This window comes from Ovis canadensis, chromosome 17, assembly GCF_042477335.2.
Source record: "Ovis canadensis isolate MfBH-ARS-UI-01 breed Bighorn chromosome 17, ARS-UI_OviCan_v2, whole genome shotgun sequence".
NCBI classification, from domain to species: domain Eukaryota; kingdom Metazoa; phylum Chordata; class Mammalia; order Artiodactyla; family Bovidae; genus Ovis; species Ovis canadensis.
Genome location: NC_091261.1, coordinates 42993644 through 43019918, shown reverse-complemented (window position 1 = coordinate 43019918; position 26275 = coordinate 42993644). Strand labels below are relative to the sequence as shown.

The 26275-nt window shown below is 38.4% G+C and overlaps 1 long non-coding RNA gene across 4 annotated transcripts in view; it reads right to left on the bottom strand.

Moving 5' to 3' along the window:
• LOC138422486 (uncharacterized) overlaps positions 1-26275 on the bottom strand; it is a 208776-nt gene that overhangs the window by 173946 nt on the left and 8555 nt on the right. For all 4 annotated transcript variants that reach the window (XR_011249893.1, XR_011249890.1, XR_011249892.1 and 1 more), the window contains exon 2: positions 20161-20212. This is a non-coding gene — a long non-coding RNA (uncharacterized lncRNA). The remainder of the gene's footprint in view (positions 1-20160; positions 20213-26275) is intronic.

Below are 26275 nucleotides of genomic sequence, written 5' to 3'. Positions count from 1 at the left end.
GATGAGAAGCAGGTTTGATCTCTGGGTTGGGAAGATCCCCTTGGAGAAGGGAATGACAACCCACTCCAATGTTCTTGCCTGGGAAATCCCATGGACAGAGGAGCCTAGAGGGCTACAGTCCATGGGGTCACAAAGAATCAGATATGACTGAAGTGATTTAGCACACACACAAACACACATACACACACACACACACACACACACACCTGTATAGCATAAAGTTTAAATATGAAATTTCCATTGTATTATAATTTCACCAAAGTCCCAAATACTGAGATCAATAAAATAAATCCTAGAAGTCTTCATGTTCTAGAGAGATCACAGACCTCCTACTCAGAACATTGCAAATTTAGTTTTGGCAGCATCAGCCCACTAACCACACCTCACCAGACAGAAGAGAAGACCAGGAGTGAATGTGAAGTTCATTAAACAAACAAACAAACAAACAAACCTTTGTGTCTTGCTCTCCCCAGCCTCTTGCCCATTTCACCCTGGAGAGAAAGATGGTATGCCTTTCACTCTAGGCTAAACCAGAGGGAGGGCTGCATGTGTGCGCTCTGGAATTTGAGTAGGAAAGAGACTGATCTGGAAAGTTGCTTCTAGAGTGTTTCAGGAGAGATTTCTCTGGGCGTGAGCTGTTCCTCCACCAACAGAGAGCCAGGGGCGCATTCTCCATGAGTCATACGTGGATATCTGGATGAAAGAAAGTGTGCTTGAAGAGGATGCAGGCAGAAAGTTTTCCTGATGGGAGGGAGATGACCTCAGCGGGAGAGGGCATGCACATTAACTGAGATAATGGGGCAGGGAGCTGTAAGTGAGAAGCCAGAAAAAGTAGAAACCACACCAAGGATTTCAGCTGGACCCCACAGCTTTCTCTAAGGAGCCCTGAGAAAGGAGCAGCTATGACATTTGTCCCCTCTGATTACAGTTCCGTCTCTGAAAAAGGCTCTTTCTGTCCTTCACTACTGCTCCTCCCCACTCTCTAAACCTGGAGATGAAGTATTATAAAGAAACAAAGAAACTGTCCACCACAACCTTCTCACCACATGGCACGCACCTTTGAAGCAGGTTCAATACTTTGGCCACCTGACACAAAGAGTCGAATCACTGGAAAAGACCCTATTGCTGGGAAAGATTGAAGGCAGGAGGAGAAGGGGGAGACAGAGGATGAACTGGTTGCATGGCATCATCGACTCAATGGACATGAGTTTGAGCAAACTCCAGGGGATAGGAAGGACAGGAAAGCCTGACGTGCTGCACTTCACGCTGTTTCAGAGTCAGAAACAACTTAGCGACTGAACAACAACAGGGTGGGACAGCAAAAAAAGCTTTAAATTAGTAAAGAGTCTGAAGATTTTATACTAGACTGAATTGAACTTGAAAATACCCACGCCTCTACGACTCACCAAGATTTTATCCGAATGCCTAAGGAAATAGTAGACTGCAGATGGGGTCCAGGAGTGAGCAGATATGAAAAAGAATGAAGTTGCTTTCTGCTAATGTCCCTCAGAGGCCAGTGCTTTCACTTACTGCCTATGTTTCTTTACTCATATTGCAGTTACTTCTCTAGTATTTTTAAAACCATACTAACATATAAAACATAAATAATACATGCCTTCAATATGTTAAAGATAAGATTAAAAGTAGTGAAATTCTAATGCTGTAATTCCACTTTGAAAGTCAATCTGTTGCTCAGTTCAGTTCAGTTTAGTCGCTTAGTCGTGTCCAACTCTTTGTGACCCCATGAATCGCAGCACGCCAGGCCTCCCTGTCCATCACCATCTCCCGGAGTTCACTCAGACTCATGTCCATCGAGTCAGTGATGCCATCCAGCAATCTCATCCTCTGCCGTCCCCTTCTCCTCCTGCCCCCAATCCCTCCCAGCATCAGAGTAAGAATACTCAAATATATTGCTGTTGCTGCTGCTGCTACTAAGTCGCTTCAGTTGTGTCTGACTCTATACAACCCCATAGACGGCAGCCCACCAGGCTCCCCCATCCCTGGGATTCTCCAGGCAAGAACACTGGAGTGGGTTGCCATATCCTTCTCCAATCAAATATATTGAGATACATAGAACATATTTTATAATTGTAATAATCACCATATAAGACAAGGATTTGGCGTATATGGGGTGGGGTGATGCTCAGTGGGAGAGAAAGAGACGGTTGTTGCATGCATATGAAAGAAACTACTGACAGTTGGTCAGGGAAAATTAGTTTGATGTAACAAAAGGCAAAAATTTAGACCAGTGACTCAGACAGTAAAGAATCTTCCTGCAATGCGGGAGATCTGGGTTCAATCCCTGGATTGAGAAGATCCCCTGGAGGTGGCAACCCACTCCAGTATTCTTGCCTAGAGAATCCCCATAGAGAGAGAAGCCTGGCAGTAGTCCATGGGGCCGCAAAGAGTCAGACATGACTAAGCAACTAAGCAAAGCATAGCACAGAATATATTGTGATACAGTCAGATCTGTGTTGAGCATTAAAAGAAAAATGTTTAATGAAAATAAGACCCTGATGAGTGTAAGTGGTAAACACAGATTAATAACATACTAGTCTTTGTGATTTTAACCCAAGTATTCACATCCTTAAACTCTTCTACTAGAAATTGATCTCTCTTCTTAGGAAGAACCTGTCTCTATCTGGTCAGAAGAAGAAATTCAGAGGAAAAAAACTACCCAGTGAAAGGAAACCCCCCCTCCTTCCACCCCATAGAACAATCTTGGGGGAAAGAAACAGGCCCCTATCTGATACCAAAACAGAACTCTCTGATACATAAAATTCTATTTCGAGGTTTTTAGATCATAAAAATGAATAAAATATAGTGCCTTCTTAGGTTTAACTTTATAAACTTTTGTCTTTTACAAATTGTCCAAAGCAAAAAATGATATTGCAAGTAATTCAGAAACATTTGTCTCTTTTTGGTTAAAGCCTGCCACCATGCGGCTACCTTGAAAAACAACATTGTTAGAAGTGATTTTCCCTAAGCATTTAGATCCAGAAGGGAAAACGGGCCTATGCAGTATACAGTGTGAGCTGTGTGTTAATCTGATCAACATAGAGCATCCGTTTGTGGTAATAGTATTACTATGCAAAGCATTCCACACAATTATGTATTTATTTCTCACTACCAGACTTTGGTAGCTCAGTACTAAAGAAATCCTCCTCCAATTCAGAAGACATGAGTTCTATTGCTGGGTCGGGAAGATCTTCTGGAGAAGAAAATGGCAACCCATTCCAGCATTCTTGTCTGGAGAATTCCAGGGACAGAGGAGCCTGGCAGGCTAGTCCATGGGGTCACAAAGAGTTGGAAACATCTTAGCAATTAAAAATAACAACAACCACCACCAAACTTTGAGGCAGATACGCGACACTCTTGTAGTCTGCGAGTATTATTTCTTTCACTTCGCAGAGTCCTGACACAAGCCCAGGATAGGAACCCTCAGATTCTGTATTTGTCTCTAAAGTCCAAGAACTGTATCTAGAGTATCGTCTGAGTACTATGTGGCAGTACTGAATTTTCATCCACTTCTGTTTGACACGGGAACTAGATGTGACAGTGTATGAAAGTGAAAGTCGCTCAGTAGTGTCCGATTCTTTGCCATCCCATGGGCTATACAGTTCAAGGAATTCTCCAGGCCAGAATACTGGAGTAGGTAGCCTATCCCTTCTCCAGTGGATCTTCCCGATCCAGGAATCAAACCGGGGTCTCCGGCATTGCAGGTGGATTGTTTACCAACTGAGCTATCAGGGAATTGGATGTATCAAGACCTAATTGATAGGGCCCACATGGGGTCTCATTGATAAGATGGCTCATTATGCCAACGTTCCAATGTCCCTTTATGTCACAGCTTGGACACTGGAAGGTCGACTGCCCAAATCCCCCTCTAGGAATCTGGACTTCCCCTCCTGGTCCCAAGCAGGAGTCCTCTGACCCAGCTCAATCCCACCTCTTTTTGCCCCGCCCCATTGGCCTCCTAGTCCATAAACCCCATAGTCTGGGATACAGATAACCCATCTGTTGCTTCTCACCATGCTCCAATTCATATCCATCTCAAAGACCCCTCTAAATTCCCCAGTCAACCACAATACTCCATCTCCCAAAAACATCAACAAGGGTGAAAGCCTATTGTCTCTAAACTTCTACATCAGGGCCTCTTATGCCCAACTCACTCTCCCTGTAACACCCCTGTCCTACCTGTCAAAAAACCAAATGACTCCTATCACCTGGTCCAGGACCTGTGACTTATCAATGTGGTTGTTATCCCCATACACCCAGTAGTTCCAAATCCCTATACTCTTTTCTCTCTCATTCCCTCTTCCACTACCCACTTCACTGTTCTAGACCTCAAAGATGCTTTCCTTACTATCCCTTTACACTCAGACTCTCAAGACCTCTTTGTCTTTACCTAGATTGATCCAAACAATCATCGCTCCCAACAGCTGACATGGACAGTCCTTCCACAAGGCTTTCGTGATAGCCCTCATTTTTTTGGCCAAGCTGTAGCATCAGACCTAACCTCTCTTGACCTTACTCCAAGTACTGTCTTCCAATATGTGGATGATCTCCTCTGTAGTCCTTCACTTACACACTGTCAACAACACACTATGCAACTCCTCAATTTTCTAGCTGATCGAAGCTATCAAGTATCTCCTACCAAGGTTCAGCTCTCTCTTCCTAGAGTCACCTCTCTCAGAGTCCTTTTAACATTAATGAAAAAATATATTACTACCATAGAAAGTCCCTAATATACACCCTACCACTCCCTACATCAAAAACAAAGATCCTGTCCTTCTTGGGGTTAACTGGAAACCTATGCGTCTGGATTCTTCTAGGCACAACCCCTATATCAAGCCACTTGAGGAGATCTTTCAGAACCCCTAGAGCTAAAATCAAATATCCTGAATGGATATTAACACCCTTAAGCAAGCCATTCCCCTAGCCCTCAAAATCTGCTCCTCTAGGATGCCTTCTCTGAAACCTAAAACCCTTGGGCTTCCAAGGGGAGATAAGACCAAGAAGACTTATTTACTATTCTAATACTGTCTGGCCACAAAACAGACTTGATAATAGGTCCCAATGGCCAGAAAATGGAACTCTGGATTTTAATACTCTACAGGACCTCCACAACTTCTGCCGCCACAACAGCAAGTGGTTAGAAATCCCTATGTTCAGGCTATCTTCACTCTCTGCTCTAGACCCTCTCTCTGTCAATCCTGTTCTACTTCTCAAATACTCTTAGCCCACTCTGGGCCACATCCTCCTAATACAATGTCTCCTGATCCCTGTTCAGACTTTTCTCCTCCTTCCTTGAACCACAGCCCACCCCCTATCACTCCCAATCCCACTGCAGCCACGCCAGGTCCAATTCCACAACCTCCACCTAATGTCCCCTCCTCCCTCCTTCCTTCTCAAGTGCAGCAGCTCCCAACCCCCCTCCCCAGCCAGTGCCTGAGGCAAGCTCTGAGACTTCAGCCCCACCCTCTACCCTGGTCCCAAGGCTTTACCCCAACCTCCCTAGGTCCTCTCCCCATAGCTGGTCTGAACAACCTTAAAACAGGAAACTTCACAGCAGGACCCCGCTCCTTCTCCTGCTCCATTACTCCCTTTACAGGAAGCAGCTGGAACAGAGCACATTGTTAGGTTCATGTCCCATTCTCCCTCACCCATCTATCTCAGATTAAAAAACATCTTGGCTCCTTCTCCTCAGACCCTGACAGTTAGCTAAAAGAATTCAAGTATCTTATGGAGTCTTATGACTTAACCTGGCATGATATTTACATCGTACTTTTCTCCACTCTTCTCCCAGAAGAGAAGGAATGAGTGTGGCAAGCCTCTCAGGTGCATGCTGAGGAGATACACAGGACTAAGACCATAGGGGCAATGGCTGTCCCCAGAGATGATCTCAACTGGGATTATCAGGCAGGGAGACCTGGGTGAGCAACCCATAATCATATGCTTGCTTGCCTCATTGTGAGGCTTCAAAAGGTAGGGCATAAAGACTTCAACTTTGATAAGCTCCGGGAAATAACTCAAAGACTAGATGAAAACCTGGCACAATTTCCAGCCAGGTTAAAGGAAGCCCTACAAAAATATACAAACTTAGGCCCCACTTCAGCAGGGGGCACCATTGTCCTTAACATCCATTTTATCTCCCAGTCATCCCCAGATATCCGAAAGAAATTAAAAAGACAGAAGAAGGCCCTCAAATCCCTCAACGAGACTTTTTAATTTTATCCTTTAAGATTTTCAACAACCAGGAAGAACAGGCAAAGCTAGAGGAGGCCCAACAATATCAGGCCAAATATCACCTTTTTGCCACTGCCCTACATGACTCCAGGCCTCCATCAACCAACAAAGAAAGGAAGCCACCTGAGCCCTGCTTCAAATGTGGCAAAGCAGGCCACTGGGCCCACTCATGCCTAAAGCCAAGGCCCCCTCCAGGTCCATGTCCCAGCTGTGGCATAAAGGGACACTGGAAGTTGACTACACAAATCCCCCTCTAGGGATTCAGTCATCCCCTCCTGCTCCTCCTGAGCAGGAGTCCTCTGACCCAGCTCTGCCCACCCTCCTCAGACTCACTGCTGAAGACTGACGGTGCCCAGGACCCCAGGCACCAACTCTCATCACCTCTACAGAGCCCAGGGTAACTTACAGTGGCAGGTAAGCCAATCTCCTATCTCACTGACACAGGCGCCACTTACTCTGCTATGCCTGTCTACTCTGGAAAAACCAAGGTCTCTCAGATCTCTGTTATGGAGGTTGACAGTTTAATATCTACGCAACAAATAACTGAGCCTCTACCTTGCACACTTCAAGATACCCCGTTTTCCCATTCATTTCTCATACTCCCAAAATGCCCCACTCCTATTCTTGGGAGAGACCATAAGGCAAGTGCAGGGAAAAAGAGAGCGAACTGGGCAGTCAGGCAAGAAAAAGGAAATGTATTAGAGGGAAAAGAGAGAGAGACTGGTTCTTAAGGAGAACCAGCATCCTCCCTTTCTGACAGGGTCCTTCTTATAACCCACCAATGAAAAATTCTCTGAAGGGACGGTTAATTTTTAGCCTGTAGTTGAGTCCTGTGGTCACATAACCAGAGGTCTGGGATCCAGTGGTCTCGCAGCTTTGAGAAGATGGCCGCCAGTGAGAAAACAGAATGCCATTTGGGCAACTTGGTCAGTCTCATGGTCACTGTGATTGTATTCTTTGTTTGCGAGGTCGACATAATGAGCCATCTTATCAATGAGACCCTGTGTGGGCCCTATCACTAATTTTCCCCCAAGTTTTGAAGTTTCTGGCTGTTTTTAGGAATATTAATTACATTTTTCAAAAAAAAAAAAATACCTAAGCTTCACTTTGTACTAGGATGACCAAACAGTAGTAATAGTGTAACATTAACAGTGAAAGGACAAAATTATCATCTTATTAAGAATTAGTACCAGGTATTTCAATTTTTCAATTATGTCAAACAAATCACAAGATAAAAATAAAAATAATTATGTATATTAAATAAAAATAGTATTTTTCTATATGTAGGTCTTTAGTTTCTTTGGCTAAGTCACTTCAGTCGTGTTTGACTCTGTGTGACCCCATAGACTGCAGCCCACCAGTCTCCCCCATCCCTGGGATTCTCCAGGCAAGAACACTGGAGTGGGTTGCCATTTCCTTCTCCAATGCATGAAAGTGAAGTCGCTCATCGTGTCCGACTCTTTGCAACCCCATGAACTGCAGCCCACCAGGCTCCTCTGCTCATGGGATTTTCCAGGCAAGAGTACTGGAGTGGGGTGCCATTGCCTTCTCCATTAGTTTCTTTACATAGATATATTCCAAAGTATTTTATTCTTTTCGTTGCAATGGTGAATGGAATTGTTTCCTTAATTTCTTTTTCTACTTTCTCATTATTAGTGTATAGGAATGCAAGGGATTTCTGTGTATTGATTTTATATCCTGCAACTTTACTATATTCATTGATTAGCTCTAGTAATTTTCTGGTGGAGTCTTTAGGGTTTTCTATGTAGAGGATCATGTCATCTGCAAAAAGTGAGAGTTTTACTTCTTTTCCAATTTGGATTCCTTTTATTTCTTTTTCTTGTCTGATTGCTGTGGCCAAAACTTCCAGAACTATGTTGAATAGTAGCGGTGAAAGTGGGCACCCTATCTTGTTCTTGACTTTGGGGAAATGCTTTCGATTTTTCACCATTGAGGATAATGTTTGCTGTAGGTTTGTCATTTATAGCTTTTATTATGTTGAGGTATGTTCCTTCTATTCCTGCTTTCTGGAGAGTTTTTATCATAAATGGATGTCGAATTTTGTCAAAGGCTTTCTCTGCATCTATTGAGATAATCACATGGCTTTTATTTTTCAATTTGTTAATGTGGTCAATTACATTGATTGATTTGCAGATATTGAAGATCCTTGCATCCCTGGGATAAAGCCCACTTGGTCATGGTATATGATCTTTTTAATATGTTGTTGGATTCTGATTGCTAGAATTTTGTTAAGGGTTTTTGCATCTATGTTCATTAGTGATATTGGCCTGTAGTTTTATAGAAAACTATAAAACACTGGTGAAAGAAATCAAAGAGGACACTAATAGATGGAGAAATATACCATGTTCATGGATTGGAAGAATCAGTATAGTGAAAATGAGTATACTACCCAAAGCAATCTACAGATTCATTGCAATCCCTATTAAGCTACCAGTGATATTTTTCACAGAGCTAGAACAAATAATTTCACAGTTTGTATGGAAATACAAAAAACCTTGAATAGCCAAAGCAATCTTGAGAAACAAGAATTGAACTGGAGGAATCAACCTGCCTGACTTCAGGCTCTACTACCAAGCCACAGTCATCAAGACAGTATGGTACTGGCACAAAGACAGAAATATAGATCAATGGAACAAAATAGAAAGCCCTGAGATAAATCCACACACCTATGGACACCTTATCTTTGACAAAGGAGGCAAGAATATACAATGGATTAAAGACAATCTCTTTAACAAGTGGTGCTGGGAAAACTGGTCAACCACTTGTAAAAGAATGAAACTGGAACACTTTCTAACACTGCACACAAAAATAAACTCAAAATGGATTAAAGATCTAAATGTAAGACCAGAAACTATAAAACTCCTAGAGGAGAATATAGGCAAAACACTCTCCAACATACATCACAGCAGGATCCTCTATGACCCACCTCCCATAATACTGGAAATAAAAGCAAAAATAAACAAATGGGTTCTAATTAAAATTAAAAGCTTCTGCACAACAAAGGAAACTATAAGCCAGGTGAAAAGACAGCCTTCGGAATAGGAGAAAATAATAGCAAATGAAGCAACTGACAAACAACTAATCTCAAATATATACAAGCAACTCCTACAGCTCAATTCCAGAAAAATAAATGACTCAATCAAAAAATGGGCCAAAGAACTAAATAGACATTTCTCCAAAGAAGACATACAGATGGCTAACAAACACATGAAAAGATGCTCAACATCACTCATTATTAGAGAAATGCAAATCAAGAACAATGAGGTACCATTTCACACCAATCAGAATGGCTGTGATCCAAAGGTCTACAAGCAATAAATGCTGGAGAGGATGTGGAAAAAAGGGAACTCTCTTACACTGTTGGTGGGAATGCAAACTAGTACAGCCACTATGGAGAACAGTGTGGAGATTCCTTAAAAAAACTGGAAATAGAACTGCCTTATGACCCAGCAATCCCACTGCTGGGCATACACACCGAGGAAATCAGAATTGAAAGAGACACGTGTACCCCATTGTTCATCGCAGCACTGTTTATAATAGCCAGGACATGGAAACAACCTAGATGTCCATCAGCAGATGAATGGATAAGAAAGCTGTGTTACACATACACAGTGGAGTATTACTCAGCCATTAAAAAGAATATATTTGAATCAGTTCTAAAGAGCTGGATGAAACTGGAGCCAATTATACAGAGTGAAGTAAGCCAGAAAGAAAAACACCAATACAGTATACTAACATATATATATGGAATTTAGAAAGATAGTAGTTATAACCCTCTATGCGAGACAGCAAAAGAGACACAGATGTATAGAACAGACTTTTGGACTCTGTGGGAGAGGGAGAGGGTGGGATGATTTGGGAGAATGTCATTGAAACATGTATAATATCATGTAAGAAAAGAATCACCAGTCTAGGTTCGATGCAGGATACAGGATGCTTGGGGCTGGTGCACTGGGATGACCCAGAGAGATGGTATAGGTAGGGAGGTGGGAGGGGGGTTCAGGACTGGGAACTCATGTACATCGTGGTGGATTCATGTTGATGTATGGCAAAACCAATACAGTATTATAAAATAAAATAAAGTAAGATTAAAAATAAATAAATAAAATTTTAAAAAATAAAAATAGTATTAATAAATATACATAGACTCATTTCATGATCTCACTGAAAAGGGATGAAAAACTACTATCTCTATGGAAAGAAATATAACTAATTTTATATAATAACAACTATAGCAATATAGTTTGATTAAGGGTTCTTACTAATTGTTGATATTTGTTTTAGATATAAAACAAATTTTGTGCAGGTCAGGTCACCTATTTCTTATCCTCAATAATTCATACCACAATGGTGTCTCTCCTTTCATAGAATCACATGGGAAAAAAAGAATCTATTTCTGTAGGAACTAATTGTACATGTTTTACATTTCATTGTAAAGTTATTTCAATTGTTGTATAATTTAGGTAAAGGATCAGTCAAGGAAAATCAATTTATTATTCCAAATGCTTTTTCTTTCTTCTTCTTAATAGCAGAAATGTATCCTGAACAGTTACCACTCATTTCCACTCTCTCCTTAAAAATTAAAGGTTGAGGGGCAGTCTAAAACATCTTACATTAGAGTACAGAGGGTTTTTTGGTAATCTTCTTTCCCTCAAAAAGTCATTGACAAGAAGTGTGGACTTGAGAGAAAAAAAAAAAAAAAAAAGAATACATTCTTTTCCCCATAAGTCACAATGAAAAATCACCAAATCTGAGACTTACTATTCTGATTTGATCTTTTTCCAGTTTTCTAAGTCTAAAATATACCCTTGAAAGTTTAGGGTACAATGTTGTTTGTGTTAGTATTTGCAATACTCAGGATTTAAATTGATTTAGCAGTAGACACATCAGTTGTCAAAGCAATCTTGAGGAGAAAGAACAAAGCTGGAGGCATAACCCACTCAGTCTTCAGTTCAGTTCAGTTCAGTTCAGTCGCTCAGTCGTGTCCGACTCTTTGCGACCGCATGAACCACAGCACGCCAGGCTTCCATGTCCATCACCATATCCTGGAGTTGACTCAAACTCACGTCCATCAAGTCAGTGATGCCATCCAGCCATCTCATCCTCTGTCGTCCCCTTCTCCTCCTGCCCCCTATCCCTCCCAGCATCAGAGTCTTTTCCAATGAGTCATCTCTTCACATAAGGTGGCCAAAATACTGGAGTTTCAGCTTTAGCATCATTCCTTGTAAAGAACACCCAGGGCTGATCTCCTTTAGAATGGACTGCAGACAATACTACAAAGCTATAGTAATTAAAACAACATAGTATCAGCACAAAAACAGATATATGGACCAATGCAAAAGAATAGAGTCCAGAAATAAACCCACAAACCTATGGTCAATTAATCTTTGACAAAAGGAGCAAGAATATACAATGAAAAAAAGACAATCTCTTCAATAAGTAGTATTGGGAAACCTGGACAACTATGTTGAAATCAGTGAGGTTAGAGCACTCCCTCACACCATACACAAAAATAAACTCAAAATGGCCTAAGGACTTAAATATAAGACAGGACACTGTAAAACTTCTAGAAGAGAGCATAGATAAAACATTCTTTCACATAAATCATACCAGTGTTTTCTTAGGTCAGTCTCCCAAGGCAATAAAAATAAAAGAAAATATAAACACAAATGGGAATTAATCAAAATTATAAGCTTTTGCATAGACAAGGAAATCACAAACAAAATTAAAGATAACCTATGAACTAGGAAAAAATATTTGCAAATGAGGCAACTGACAAGGGATTAATTTCTAAAATATACAACAGCTCATACAACTCAAAAACAGCAAACAACACAATAAAAATGGGCAGAAGACCTAAATAGATATTTATCCAAAAAGAACACATACAAATGGTCAATAGGCCCATGAAGAGACATGATCGACATTGCTAGTTATCAGAGAAATGCAAATCAAAACTACAATGAGGTATCACCTCACACCAGTCAGAAGAGCCATCATTAAAAAATCTACAAATAACAAATGCTGAAGAGGGTGTAGAGAAAAGGGGATCCTCCTATACTGTTGGTGGGAATTTAAGTTGGTGCAGCCACTATGGAAAACATTAAAGTTATTCCTTAAAAACTAATAACAGAGCTACCATATGATACAGTATTCCCACTTCTGGGCATGTACTTGGAGCAAACTATAATTTGAAAAGATATATGCACCCCAGTATTCATAGCAGCGCTATTTACAATAGCCACGACATGGGAACAACCTGAATGGTGATGGCCAGATGAACAGATAAAGAAGAGGTGGTCCATGCACACCATGCAACAATCCAACCATAAAAATATGGAAATAATATCATTTGCATGGCAGACTTAGAGACTGCCATACTGAGACAGACAAATATCACATATCACTTATATGTGGAATCTAAAATTCAATGCAAATGAGCTTATTTATGAAACAGAAACATATTCACAAACTTATGGTTACCAAAGAGGAAAGGAAGGTAGGGATAAACTAGGAGTTTGGGATTAGCAAATACAAACTACTATACTGTATATAAAATAAACAACAAGGTCCTGGTCTGACAGTTTAGCACAGGAAACTATATTCAATATTTTGTAATAATCTAAGCTGAAAAAGAATGTTAAAAAGAATATTTATATATATGTATACATAAATATATACAATTGAATCACTTTGTTGTACACTGGACATTACCACAACATTGTTAATCAACTATACTTTGATTAAAAAATAATACTAATATTCTGTAAATCTTTAAGTATTAATTTTTGAGGGGCTTCTATTCTGTTTTCTGTAGTGGCTGTATCAATTAATATACCTCCCCAACAGTGAACATAGGTTCCCTCTTTTCCACACAGTTGCCAACACTTATTTGTCTTTTTGATTGTAGCCACTCTGACAGGTATGAGGTGATACCTCATTGTGGTTTTGATTTGTGTTTCCCTGATGAATAGTGTTGTTTAGCATCTTTTCACAAGTCTATTGGCCATCTAAATGCATTCTTTAAAAAAAAAATCTATTCAGGTCTTCTGTCCATTTTTTAATAGAATTATTTGAGTTTTATGTTGAGTTATATGAATTCTTTGTATATTCTGAATATAGATATTTAGACTGTTATTACTTAAATGATTATTGGTACAGTTGGGTTAATAGGTACCATACTCTGAATCTGGGAAAGATTGAGGGCAGGAGGAAAAGAGGGTGGCAGAGGATGAGATAGTTGGATGGCATCAATGATTCAATGGACATGGACTTGGACAAACTGTGGGAGATGGTGAAGGACAGGGAGGCCTGGCATGCTGCAGTCCATGGAGTCCCAAAGAGTCAGATACGACTGGGCAACTGAACCAGCAATATGTCTTTTTAATATTTCTTGTATTTATTCTTTGCTTCCCTTTCCCCTTCTTTTTCTGCTTTCTGTGGATTTCATTCAGTACTTTATATAATTGGAACATTGTCTCCTCTCTTACTATATCAATTATTCAATTATACTACTTAAATTTTTTTAATAGTTTTTTTAGAGTTTGAAATAAATAAATTAATCTAAGTCACCTTCAAGTAACTGTACCACTCCATGCATAACACAGGTTTCTTATAAAGAGTATTTCTTATCCCTCTGTCCATTTCGTATGATATTTCTGTCAATCATTTCACTTAACCATATGTTCTAATCATCCAATACATTGTTACTATTCTTTTCATATTTTATATTTATCAAAATAAAAATAAAGTTATTTTTATTCATTTGTTCCTTCTCCAACACTTCCTTATTTACATCTAAGTTTCTGACTTACATCAGTTCCATTCTCTTAAATGTACTTTTAATATTTCCTTTAAAGCATGACTTCTGGGGATGAATTCTCTATGTTTCTGTGTGAGTTTGTGTGATGTGTGTGTGTGTGTATGCACCAGAAAAAGAGAGAGAGAAAGTCATAACATCTTTTTGAAGGACATTCTTTTAAAGAATAATTTCACTGGATATAGAATTCTCAGTTCTAGTTTTCTGTTTTTTTTTCCTTTCAGTACTTTCATTCTACTCTTATTTGCATAATTTCTGATGTGAAGTCCACTGCAATTCTGTAGGTAAAGTGTTTCCTCTCCCTCCCTTGATTTCTTTACAGATTTTTTTCTGTTTCTTTCTTTTCCTGTAGTGTGAATATGCTATGTCTAGGTGTAGTTTTTATGAGGTTTTGTTTCATTTTGTTAGTTAGTTTGTTTGTTTTGTGTTTAATCTGTGTTATTCTCTGAGCTTCCTGGATCTGTAGCTTGGTGTCTGCTATGAATTTTGGAAATATCTTGCCCTTTATTACTTCAAATATTTCTTCTGTTCTCACATTTTCTTTCTTCTTATTCTGGCATTCCTAATACACAAATGTTACTGTTAGAAATGTCCCAAGTTCATGGAGTTTATACTTTTAAAATTCTTTTTATTCTATGCATTTCAGTTTGGGAAGTTTCTATTGGTCAATGAAACTCACCAAATCCTTCTTCAGTTGTGTTCATACTGATGAGACACTTAAAGCATCTCCATTTCTATAATACTGTCTTTGATACTGAGCATTTCCTTTTGACACATTCTTACAGTTTTTGTCTGTCTGCTTATATTATTTGTCTATTCTTGGTTATTGTCCTTTTTCAATTTGAACACATAAAATTCATAGTAATTTTAAGTTCTCTTTTTAGTAATTCCAATATTTGTGTCTTGTCTGAGTCTGGCATTGATGCTTGCTTTGCCTCTTCAGATCTTTTTATTGACTTTTGGTATACCTTGTAGTTTTTTGTTAAATGCCAGTGATGCTGTATTGGAGAATAGGTTTTAAAGTAAATAGGTCATTAGCATGAGGGTTTATGCTAATCTGAATAGGAGTTGCTTATTAATTAATGCCTGCAGTAGCTTTGGGGGCCAGTGGCTTTATATTCCTCCATTGTCCTAATTTTTGTCTCCTTTGCCCACTCTGGGCTTCCCTCAGTATGCCCTCCTCAGGGAACGTCTGCATCTCACAGCTCTGTCAGCTGTATTGCACTGTCATTTTACTGGAATCCAGTGTGAGGGTGATATGTTGTGGGGCAGGAGATTCATACTTTCATCTTATGATTCAATCTCAGTCTTCCAGTGCACCTGCAGCTCTGGGCTAAGACCTCAGACCTCGATTGGTGTTTCCACAATCATTGCTTAGCTTCTCTCCACACTTTAGGTTAGACAGGGAGGCAAGCAGAGAAGGCAATAGCATCCCACTACAGTACTCTTGCCTGGAAAATCCCACGGATGGAGGAGCCTGGTGGGCTGCAGTCCATGGGGTCGCTAAGAGTCAGACACGAGTGAGCGACTTCACTTTCACTTTTCACTTTCCTGCATTGGAGAAGGAAATGGCAACCCACTCCAGTGTTCTTGCCTGGAGAATCCCAGGGACAGTGGAGTCTGGAGGGCTGCCGTCTATGAGGCTGCACAGAGTCGGACATGACTGAAGCAACTTAGCAGGGAGGCAAGAGTGACCTGGGTCAAGCAGAATTCCCTTCTGCTGCCTGGGATAAGGCTCTGGGTAAAATCTTTTCCCCTTGAAAAGTGGCTTTTGTTATGGAGGATCCTCTGGACATATCACACAATGATTACTCTTCCTCTCCTCCTGCCAGAATCACAAAGATAGAGAATTTGCACTCTGAAAGCCCCGTGGGGCTCCTGGAGATAAAACCTGGGAATGTACTGGGGTCAGTCCAAGACCACAGCCCCCATGGGTTTTTCCACTTTCATGCTAGTCCACACTCAGCCTCCAGCAATTCATCAAACTCATCATTTAAGTGTCCTTACCAGTTTATGACTCCAGCAGCTTCTGCTCTAGGTAAGTAGATCTCATCTGTGACTCTCTGAATTTACCTGTCTCTCCAGATTTCAGAATGACAAATTTCCTTATAATCTCAGGTCTCTGATGAGTCCAAAAAAAGTCACTGATTTTCAGACTGTTCTTCCTTTCCTTGCAGGCACAGGAATGACAGTTTATAAGCTCTTTGCACATTGGAGTTTAAACACTGAAATTCTGTAACCTGAAGACTTTTATAGTGGTGTTCATCAGGTTTCTTTTTATGAGATAGCATCTTTTCTAGGAGTTCATCACATACAGAAAGATTTCATGGAGAAGAACTAAGTACATAGGATCTTATAACTTATATTTATCAAACAAACACAAAGTACATGCACTAACACTGCCAAGCATCTTTCTTTCATAAAGCTAAATATACTTTTATACAATATTGCAGTCTTTGGTTTTAGAAGGGTTGCTTTTGCAACTCTCCATGGATACATAAATTTGTAACAACTATGTTTATAGTTCCACCTGCATTTTTCAAATGCTCTCTGAATATCTGGTTGACCTGAGTTGAGATCAACTAGTGAGTAAAAGACAGAAATATCAAACCTTATCATGGAGCGTCATCACCTTGAGAATTATCAGTGATAACCCTATAGACTTAAGTGTGTCATCTTGATAAAGTTATTATCATATGAATGTTACTCTGGACCACATTAATGAAGAGTTATAAGGTGGCTACTCATACACACCGAGTAACTTCTGCTCCACAACCAGGAAGAGAATACTTCAAGTAGAGAATATTCCAGAGAAAAAGGCCTATAAGAAGAATGGGTACCATCTGTTTACTTCTGGGGAAGGAGATACAGTCTTGAAAGTGAAAATGTTAGTCACCATGTCTAACTTTTTGCGACTCCATGGACTGTAGCCTGACAGGCTCCTCTGTCCATGGGATTCTCCAGGCAACAATACTGCAGTGGGTTGCCATTTCCACCTCCAGGGGATCTTCCCAACACAGGGATCAAACCAAGGTTTCCTGCCTTGCAGGCAGATTCTTTATCACCAGAACTACCAGAGAAGTCCTACAGACTTAGTTAAGAGCAAAGAAGTTTTGAGATTAGAAGAGAGTTGTATTTTCAAGCTGTATGTGGAGTTCTGCTTTGTATGTCCTCTATGAAAATAGTCTCTTGATCACCAGATCTTTCACACACAATGCTTGTAGATATGCTCTAGAAAATAACTCATACCAAGTATTTCAAACAAAGAAATGAAATGATCTGTGTCACCAGTTCCATTCATGCTTGGTGTACCTACATTTCCTGGTTGACCTATGGCACCTTTCATCTTGATGACCACAATACAGTGCTCTCTACACTTGATTCTCCTGCCGCAACAGCTTATCTGGCTTCAGTGAAAGCTGGCCACTGCCCACTCCCCTACGCATCATCCTATCCAATATGAATTATTTTTAACTAAGAAAGCTATTTTTAAAAATAGCCAGAATCGAGAGAGGCACATATTGAACTCATCAACTGATACACAGCAGGATGCTATAATCAAGGCTTCACATGGAATCTAAACTCTGAGTTGTAATCTTGAAATTGATATCAGTTCTACTCTCCATTTTCTAGTCTGAAATAATAATATTTATAAATATTAGTACATTGTGAACTGTGAAGTTCCATGCAAACCCAAGATACTAATCTCCTTCCAATGCTATAGTGCTTAAAAAATTACAATATTGCTTTTTTTCTCAAGTGCTTTAATTAGAAAAGAAATTATCTTTTATTATGTAAGGGCAGCAAGCAAGAAGGAAATTAATGAATTTAAACAATGAAGTACAGCCACCACTTTGTAATTTTTGTTCTTAGGGAGTGTAGTCAGTAGACTCTAAAGGTAGTACCCATCATCATGCCCTCTGCTATTGATGCTTTGTCTGATACCCTCCCCTCCAGTGTAGGTGGGACTCATGAACTGCTTTTAACCAACAGAATATGCCAAAGGTGATATGATGTACTAGATTATGTGTATACACTCCAAAAGATTGTTACTCATCTTGCTAAGAGACTCTGTCTTTCTTTGGCTGGGTTTGAAGACACAGGCTGCCATATTTGTGAGCTGCTGTGTGGAGAAGAGTGCCTGACAAGAAGCTGAAGGTGGCCTCCAGCTTAGAGAAAGAAGAGAACTGAGGTCCTCAATCTGGTAAGCTGAAAGGGACTGATTTCTGCCAATAACGCTATGAGCGAAGAAGTTGATCCCTCCCACATTGAGCCTCAGATGAGATCACCACTTGGCCAATACTCTGATTGCAACTTTGAAAGATCCTGAAGCGGAGGACTGAACTAAACTGCTCCCAGACTCCCGACTCAGAGAAGAAATAAATGTGTGTGGTTCTAAGTCACCAAGTTTGTAGTATCATTGTTAAGCAGCAGCAGATAACTAATACACTGAGTTTTACTACGTTCTTTCTAATTTAAAGACTGAACATAACTTCTGTGATTGGTTTTATTCATTTGTTCTAAATGAGCACTCCTATTGAATTCTGTCACATAAATAGGGAAAAATAGCTAACATTTATTGAACTCTTCCTTACACTAAGTAGTTTACAGGCATTATCTCTACTTCTGTCTTCCAGCATGAAAGGTACAGCTCTCCCCCATCATTCATTAAATCAATCAATCAATCTGAAAATCACAATCTACCTTCAGGACAGATAAGAAAGAAAGCACTTTATTCTAAGAGATATCTGGTGGGCTGTAAAGATTAGAATTCACTGAGCACAAAACTGTGCTATTAATAATACAGAACACTGCAAACAAGCAAAATTATTGCAAACTTCACCAAAATTATTATAGACATAAACAACTGGCTATGAATCAGTATGGCAGTTACATCATCTTATTCAATCTTCTTAATGGCATCAATTTACCATCTTGAGTTATGATAACTATTTGATAAATGCAATCATCAAAAAGGGATGAAAAACAGAGATAGATTTACCATTTGCAAGCAGGAGTCTACAATGAGGCAATCATCATAATGTACCCTTCAACAGGCAAAGATGAAACACAAGTTATCAAAGCAAAGATGCTTATTTCAAATCATAGTGCTTTCTTTTTTTTCAAAAAAAATTTCTTTAAAAATGAAAAAATAACATGTCTCAGCCCTGCTGGAGATCAGTTTGGACTATGACCTTAACATGATTGATGTAAACATCTTACTACTAGTTTCCTGAATCAAAAGCAAAAAAAAAAATTTTTATAAAATATTGTTCAAATTTAATATATTGATCGACTCTCAAAAAAACTTAGTGATAGGACTATAGAGTAGCATTTTGGTTGCAGTATAGCAATTCAGGGACATATATGGTTTCACTGAAAGTAGTAACATGACATTAGAACTTCTTTAAATGTGTTTTTAAAAATTTGGAGCCAACAAAACTTAGATTTTCTGAAATATTTCTGTATGTGTTACTATATTTGTCTACGTATTACTTAAATAGACTTTGCTTCAACTTTATACAGGCTTTTTTTTTTTAATTAAGTTTTTTAACAGATTGTTCTGTCTGAATCTACTCCATTGAACTTATTCAGATTTATTTAAAAATAAATATACAATTAGTATTGTCTTTCACACAACCATACAATAACATTTGACCTTACCCATCAATATTCAAATACATTTATTTTACATTATTTTTATTTTTTTGCTCCAAGGTTTTAGAAATATACCATAATTCATGACACTCCATAAATCTAATCCAGTATTCTCGTCTGGAGAATTCCCTGGACAGAAGGAACTGGTAGTCTATAGTCCATGGGGTTGCAGAGTCGGACACAACTGAGCAAGTAACACTTTCACACTTTCACTTTCAATGCTGTTTTTAAATAAATAAAATTGTTTCCATTCCATGAAAATTGAAATTATGTTTTCAATATTTTCCCAGTATAGATATGATTAACAGTATTTAACTTTTATCTAGAACCATTCCTAATTAAATTGACATATATCTCATATTCTGGTTGATGATAATCAACCTAGAGTTAACTCATGAGCTGATTTTTCTTACTTTACAAATGAAGAAGTCCATCCTGGAATGGTGAAATGACTTACACTTGACCCTGAAAAGAGAAGAAAGCAGAGTCAGTAGAATCCAATGATTGTCAGATTCTAAAACTGATCTTTCTTTGAGAGCAAAAATCAAGAGTCTTAACCACAATAGTATCCTATTTGTGATTGCTTGTGTTATTTTAGCTGAACACTGTTTTATAAATATTGAACCGTCACTTTTCTTTTGTTTGTTCCTTCAGAAACCTCTCCTCAGTTGTTGTTATTCAGTGGCTAAGTCATGTCTGACTCTTTGAGATCCCATGGACTGTAACCTGCCTAGCTTCCCTGTCCTTTACTATCTCCTGGAATTTGCTCAAACTCATGCCCATTGAGGCAGTGATGCCTTTCAACCATTTCATCTTCTGCTGGCAAAACCATACAAAGCATTTGAACTGAAAAGTAGCTCATTTTTCTATGCTTTGCTGATTTATTTGTGTTTCCTGTTTCCTTTGTCTTGTTATGTATTCATGTGTAGGGTGGAAAGGAAGGGGTTAATGTGTTCTGCCACTCTGAAATTACTACCCACAACTGAAATCACAGCTTAGTTTCTCTTAAAACACATGTTTGCCATTTTTAATCACAGACTCAGTGATTAAGAATGGAATGAAAAAGAGACATGACTAAGGAGCAATTCAAATAAACACAGAATTAAGATGTTGTGATATGTTTATAAAGACTAGAGACATCTGGAATATTCCAGCTAAATAGTACAGATAATGCACTCTTTCTTTTAATAAGAGTGTTGAGTACCATAAAATATCAAATGCTCAAGTACTACTGAGATCCTCTGTTATTTTTCCTTTGTCTTCTAGTATACGCCAAGTTCTAAAGGTTTTTTTTCCCCAATTATATTGTGCTCATTACTTCTGACATTTTAGACTTTAATCTTCTTTATTAAGGAGAATCTATATTGTGTTCAAACAGTCTCATGTTAATCAAATCTCCATGAATTATGCTTGTCGTATGTGTCTATTCACTTAGAACACTCTCTATTCAGAAGAAAGATATGTGATGTTAAATAGGAGGTAATAGTCTAATTCCAATAATAGAATTTCTCCTTTATTTTAAAGAGAAACAGAAGTGGAGTAATTTTTATAATTTGTGATTGTGTCAGTCAACATCGAGTTATAGGGACTATTAGACAGTATAGCTGTTTCAGGAAGAATGTTTAGGGAATTTCGTGCTCTCAGATTTGTAGCAGGCATGGTGAGAGAAACAGAAATGCCCCATCATGAGCACTGTGAATTTTGCCACAATCAGCAAGGTGGAAAACAGGAGTCCACCACTAGAATAATTAACTTCACCAACACCAGCAAGTAACTGAGGTCCAGCGGTTAGAAATTGTGGTAACTGCAAATGATGCAATTATTACTTCTCTATACATACGGATTGGACAGTGGCACACCAGTATGGACCTTCATTCACAGCTGTGCTGGCTGGCAGAAAACGGGCTGAAGTAGAATGAAGATGGCCTCTGCCCATGTTTACCTAACAGACTCCAAGTGGTTGCATTTGAACAAAGGACCATTGTATGAACAACCATGGCTGAGAGGGTGTCTGAAGAAAAGCCTCTAGAAGTGCACACGAGGTGGACTGGAAGGTTTGAATGGAAGGTGAATGTCAAGCCACAACATGCACCTTAGTGTTTTTTGGTTTTTTTTTTTTTTTAAGTCTCATTTTCTTTTTTGCTGTTCAATATCCTCTTCTGAGCCTCCTGGAATTATCTGTGAGTACCACCCTTTACCACATTTTAGAAAACAATGTTTTAAACTATACCATTCGAACCACTTATTACTGCTTTTTAAGATTATAAAAGTATTTTTAATTTTAGGCATCCTATCTGGGATGAAATTGGGCAGACATTTGTTGAATGCTATCTGAATTTCAGACATCATGCTATCTTTAGAGAAAAGAAAATGTTTTATTGTCCCTGCTCTGGTGGCATTATGCCATTTGATCTAATTAGGATAAAGAAGTATTTAATAGAAGGAAGAACAGAAAGATAAAACCAGAATTAAAGTTTCATCAATAATTATTTTAGCCTCTGGATAAAGGACAGAATTACAAAGTTAAAACAAAGCTAGGCATTTATACAGGAAAATAAATTGATTTAGCAACTATAGCAGCAACAACTGAAAAACAGTTTTGAGACCCAAACTAATTAAATTAACAACACATAATAATTTCTTTTAAAAATGAAAACAAATAGCTAATTTATGAATATAATAGAAATATATGATAGAAGAAGACATCTTTTAATCCCCTATAAATAAACCAGGATTTAAGAGATATTATATTCAAATGTATTTCTTTGTTTTTCTGGGAGGACAACTCTGATATACTTTGGTTTCAATTACAAATGGATAGATTCTTTCTAGAAGGCAAGTTGGCAATAAGTAAAAAGGGTCCTTAAAAGTTTAAATTCTTTTAAAAATTTCTACAATTTGACTAAAGATGACAGAAGCTATGTCTGTTCTATTCACCACTGTCTCACCACTGTAGCTTTTGAAGTATCTGATACACAGTTTTCAGTAAATTTTGTTTGGAGAAGTGAGTAATATTTATCAAAGCATGAATTTAATAGCAAATTAACCTGAAAACATCCTGAAGGTCAACACTGAAAGAAAATTAATAAGTTTTGGCCTATTCATGTTATAAATATTATTCATCCAATTAAAATTTATGTATAATTATTATAATGGCAAGGGAATATGCTCATTAGGCAATAACACAAAGGTGTATTATATTAGTCTGTATTTCATCATCTCAAATAAAGGTAAAACACAAACTAAGATAACATGTTAGCTGTGGGTCAAGATTATTTGTTTCATTAGAATCAACACTTCTGGTAAGATTCTCCTAATTCTCCATACCCATATTATAGATGGAAGTTATAGCTTAAATTGTCCTGTATTTTCAAATGTTTTCATATGTTCAAAGTCTAGTAAAACTACACTGACTATCATACCATTTTATTTAACACTTCTCTAAGACGTTTATCTATACATATTCAGTTCAGTCGCCCAGTCGTGTCCGACTGTTTGCGATGTCATGAATAGCAGCACACCAGGCCTCCCTGTCCATCACCAACACCTGGAGTTCACTCAGACTCACGTCCATCGAGTCAGTGATGCCATCCTCCAGCCATCTCATCCTCTGTTGTCCCCTTCTCCTCCTGCCCTCAATCCCTCCCAGCATCAGTCTTTTCCAATGAGTCAACTCTTCGCATGAGGTGGCCAAAGTACTGGCATTTCAGCTTTAGTATCATTCCTGCCAAAGAAATCCCAGGGCTGATCTCCTTCAGAACGGACTGATTGGACTCCCAGGAGTCTTCTCCAACACCACAGTTCAAAAGCATCTATTCTTTGGCACTCAGCTTTCTTCACAGTCCAACTCTCACATCCATACATGACTACTGGAAAAACCATAGCCTTGACTAGATGGACCTGTGTTGGCAACGTAATGTCTCTGCTTTTCAATATGCTATCTAGGTTGGTCATATTAGAGGTATCCATTTTCTTAATTCTCTTTATATTCCAGCATGAAATTCAACATCAAGTTCATTTTAATGTTAATGAAACCATTAACTATTACCCATATTTATAAATTTTTGGTTTGAGATAAACAGTATACCTATACCTAATAAAAATTAAAAGATAACCAATCCATGATACATTATACATTTCAACAAAAAAGTAGATTGTCACAAACAGTTGTTTGACTGAGCAGTTTCTCCAAATTATGGTACGTAATTACTAGTCTGTGGCAAATGCCACAATATTCAGAAACCTAGTCTCACATTTAGTATAAGCAATTTCCATTCCAGTGGGTTTGCTCACATACTCACATGTACTATATTATGAAGGATTCCAAAGCTAACCCTTCATTTGGTTTCTCTCATAAGTGTGATGTTACAGAATATGATTTTGGTTTTCATCATGTAGTTTCAGATTTATTTACATACACTTGTGGTTCCATAATCTTTGGAAATTGAACACCGGCCAGAAAAAAAAAAAAGGGTAAACATATATGTTATATAATTATATATATACATATATGTATATATATTATAAAAAAGAGATATGGAAAATGGAAGGAAAAAGCTAAGTATCAAGTCATAAGGGCCAGAAAATTTTTATAAAGACTAGAAAGAATGAATGTTTAGGGAAAAAATAGCTTTTGCCTCTACCCTATGTTGCCTTCAGGCTGTTATTGCCTGCTTCCCTGCAGAAATTGGTAGCAGCAGCCAAGACATCAGTGTTCTCATGAAATAAGTACACTCTGAAGAGCTGCCCTTAGGTATTGAATATTCTGTCTTACTCTCTAAAAATCTCTGACTGTAGATTACAATTTAGGGAGATTGTCACTTCCCAATCATACTATACCTCAAAGTTTTAAATTTAAGATCACAAAAGGTCAGAAGGTTAGAAAAGCAGTTTTCGTAAAACATACAGAAATCTTGAATCATATTCAAAATACTGACTTTATATACATGTACCTATATAGGTGGAAAAATAAAGGATTACAAATGGGAATGATCAGCAATGGTCATCTGGTAGAGATTTCAGTACCAAGCTTATCTCCTATGCAATTGAGCCTAGTTCCTGCTTTTGTAAATAAATTTTTATTGGAACACAATCATTCCCAATAATTTCCAAATTATCTATACCTGCTGTCACGTTATAGGGAAAGTTTAAATGGTGTGACAGAGACTGTCTGGCTTTCAAAACCTAAAGTATTTACAATTTTCTCTTTTATAGAAAAAAATTGCCAAACCCTACTTTAAACTCACAGGCTGAGGTCTGGCCTTTGATCACTCCTCAGCACAGATAGGGGCTTCCTTGTGGCTCAGCAGTAAAGAATTTGCCCCTGGGTTGGGAAGATCCCTTAGAGAAGGAAATGGCAACCACTCCAGTATTCCATGGAGTTGCATAGCGTCAGACACAGCTTTGCAAGTAAAGAACAGCACAGATAGACAATTAATGCACAGATATTGTCAATATAAAACAAGAATTAAAATTCACTTTAAAATGAATGAAGTATAATTATTTGGTTAGTATGAAAAAAATTGAGTAGAATACTAGAGAGGGTAGCTATTCCCTTCTGCAGGGTATCTTCATGACCCAAGGATCAAATCCAGGTTTCCCACACTGGCATTAAGGTAAAGGCAGATTCTTTACCTTCTGAGCCACCAGGAAAGCCCAATATAAAGAGTACAAAAGAGTAAACAGTGATATATTGAATATACCTGAATATCAAATTAGTTAAGTTGGAACATCAGATAGAGAAATTTTCTAGAAAACCTGAAGAAAAGCTAAAGAGACCTGACTTATAGGTAAATATCAAATAATAAAATTGCCCAAAAGAGGAAAAACAAATGGAAAAAGGAAACTATTTGAAGAAATAAGGTAAATAGACTTCCTATTCTGTTAATATGCTAGGCTATTATTTACCACTCAAAACCACTAAAATTACTAAATTTTAAAATAGTTTCTTAAAAGATCAAAGAGATAACATGATATGATAGTCAGGAATTACCATATCTAGTCTAGATGAGAACCCATAGAGGAAAATCCAACACTGAAGTAGCTTTGGCTCTAAGGATATTTGCCAAACTTCACTAACATGGTTTTGACTTTTAAGCTGTGGTACAGGATGAAAACCTACAGCCTTTTCAGAGGAAGTGGGATTTAATAGGGAACTTTTCTTATTAAAGCTGGAGCTCCTAAGTCCAATGTTAGGATAGCTAGTTATCTTCATAACCAGATATACCTAGTCACCTTGCCTTCTCCAAAAAAACTGAAAATAAAATTGCCTTGGCAATTTTTAGACTGAAGTATGGAGAAGTTGAAGGCATAAGGCAGCACTCAAAATCACATTCCTGAAAGTCACTTAGTCGTGTCAGACTCTTTATGACCCCATGGACTCTACAGTTAATGGAATTCTCCAGGCCAGAATATTGAAGTGGGTATCCTTTCCCTTCTCCAGGGGATCTTCCTAACCCAGGGGTCAAACCCAGGTCTTCCACATTGTAGGCTGATTCTTTACCAGCTGAGCCATAAGGGAAAGTGAAG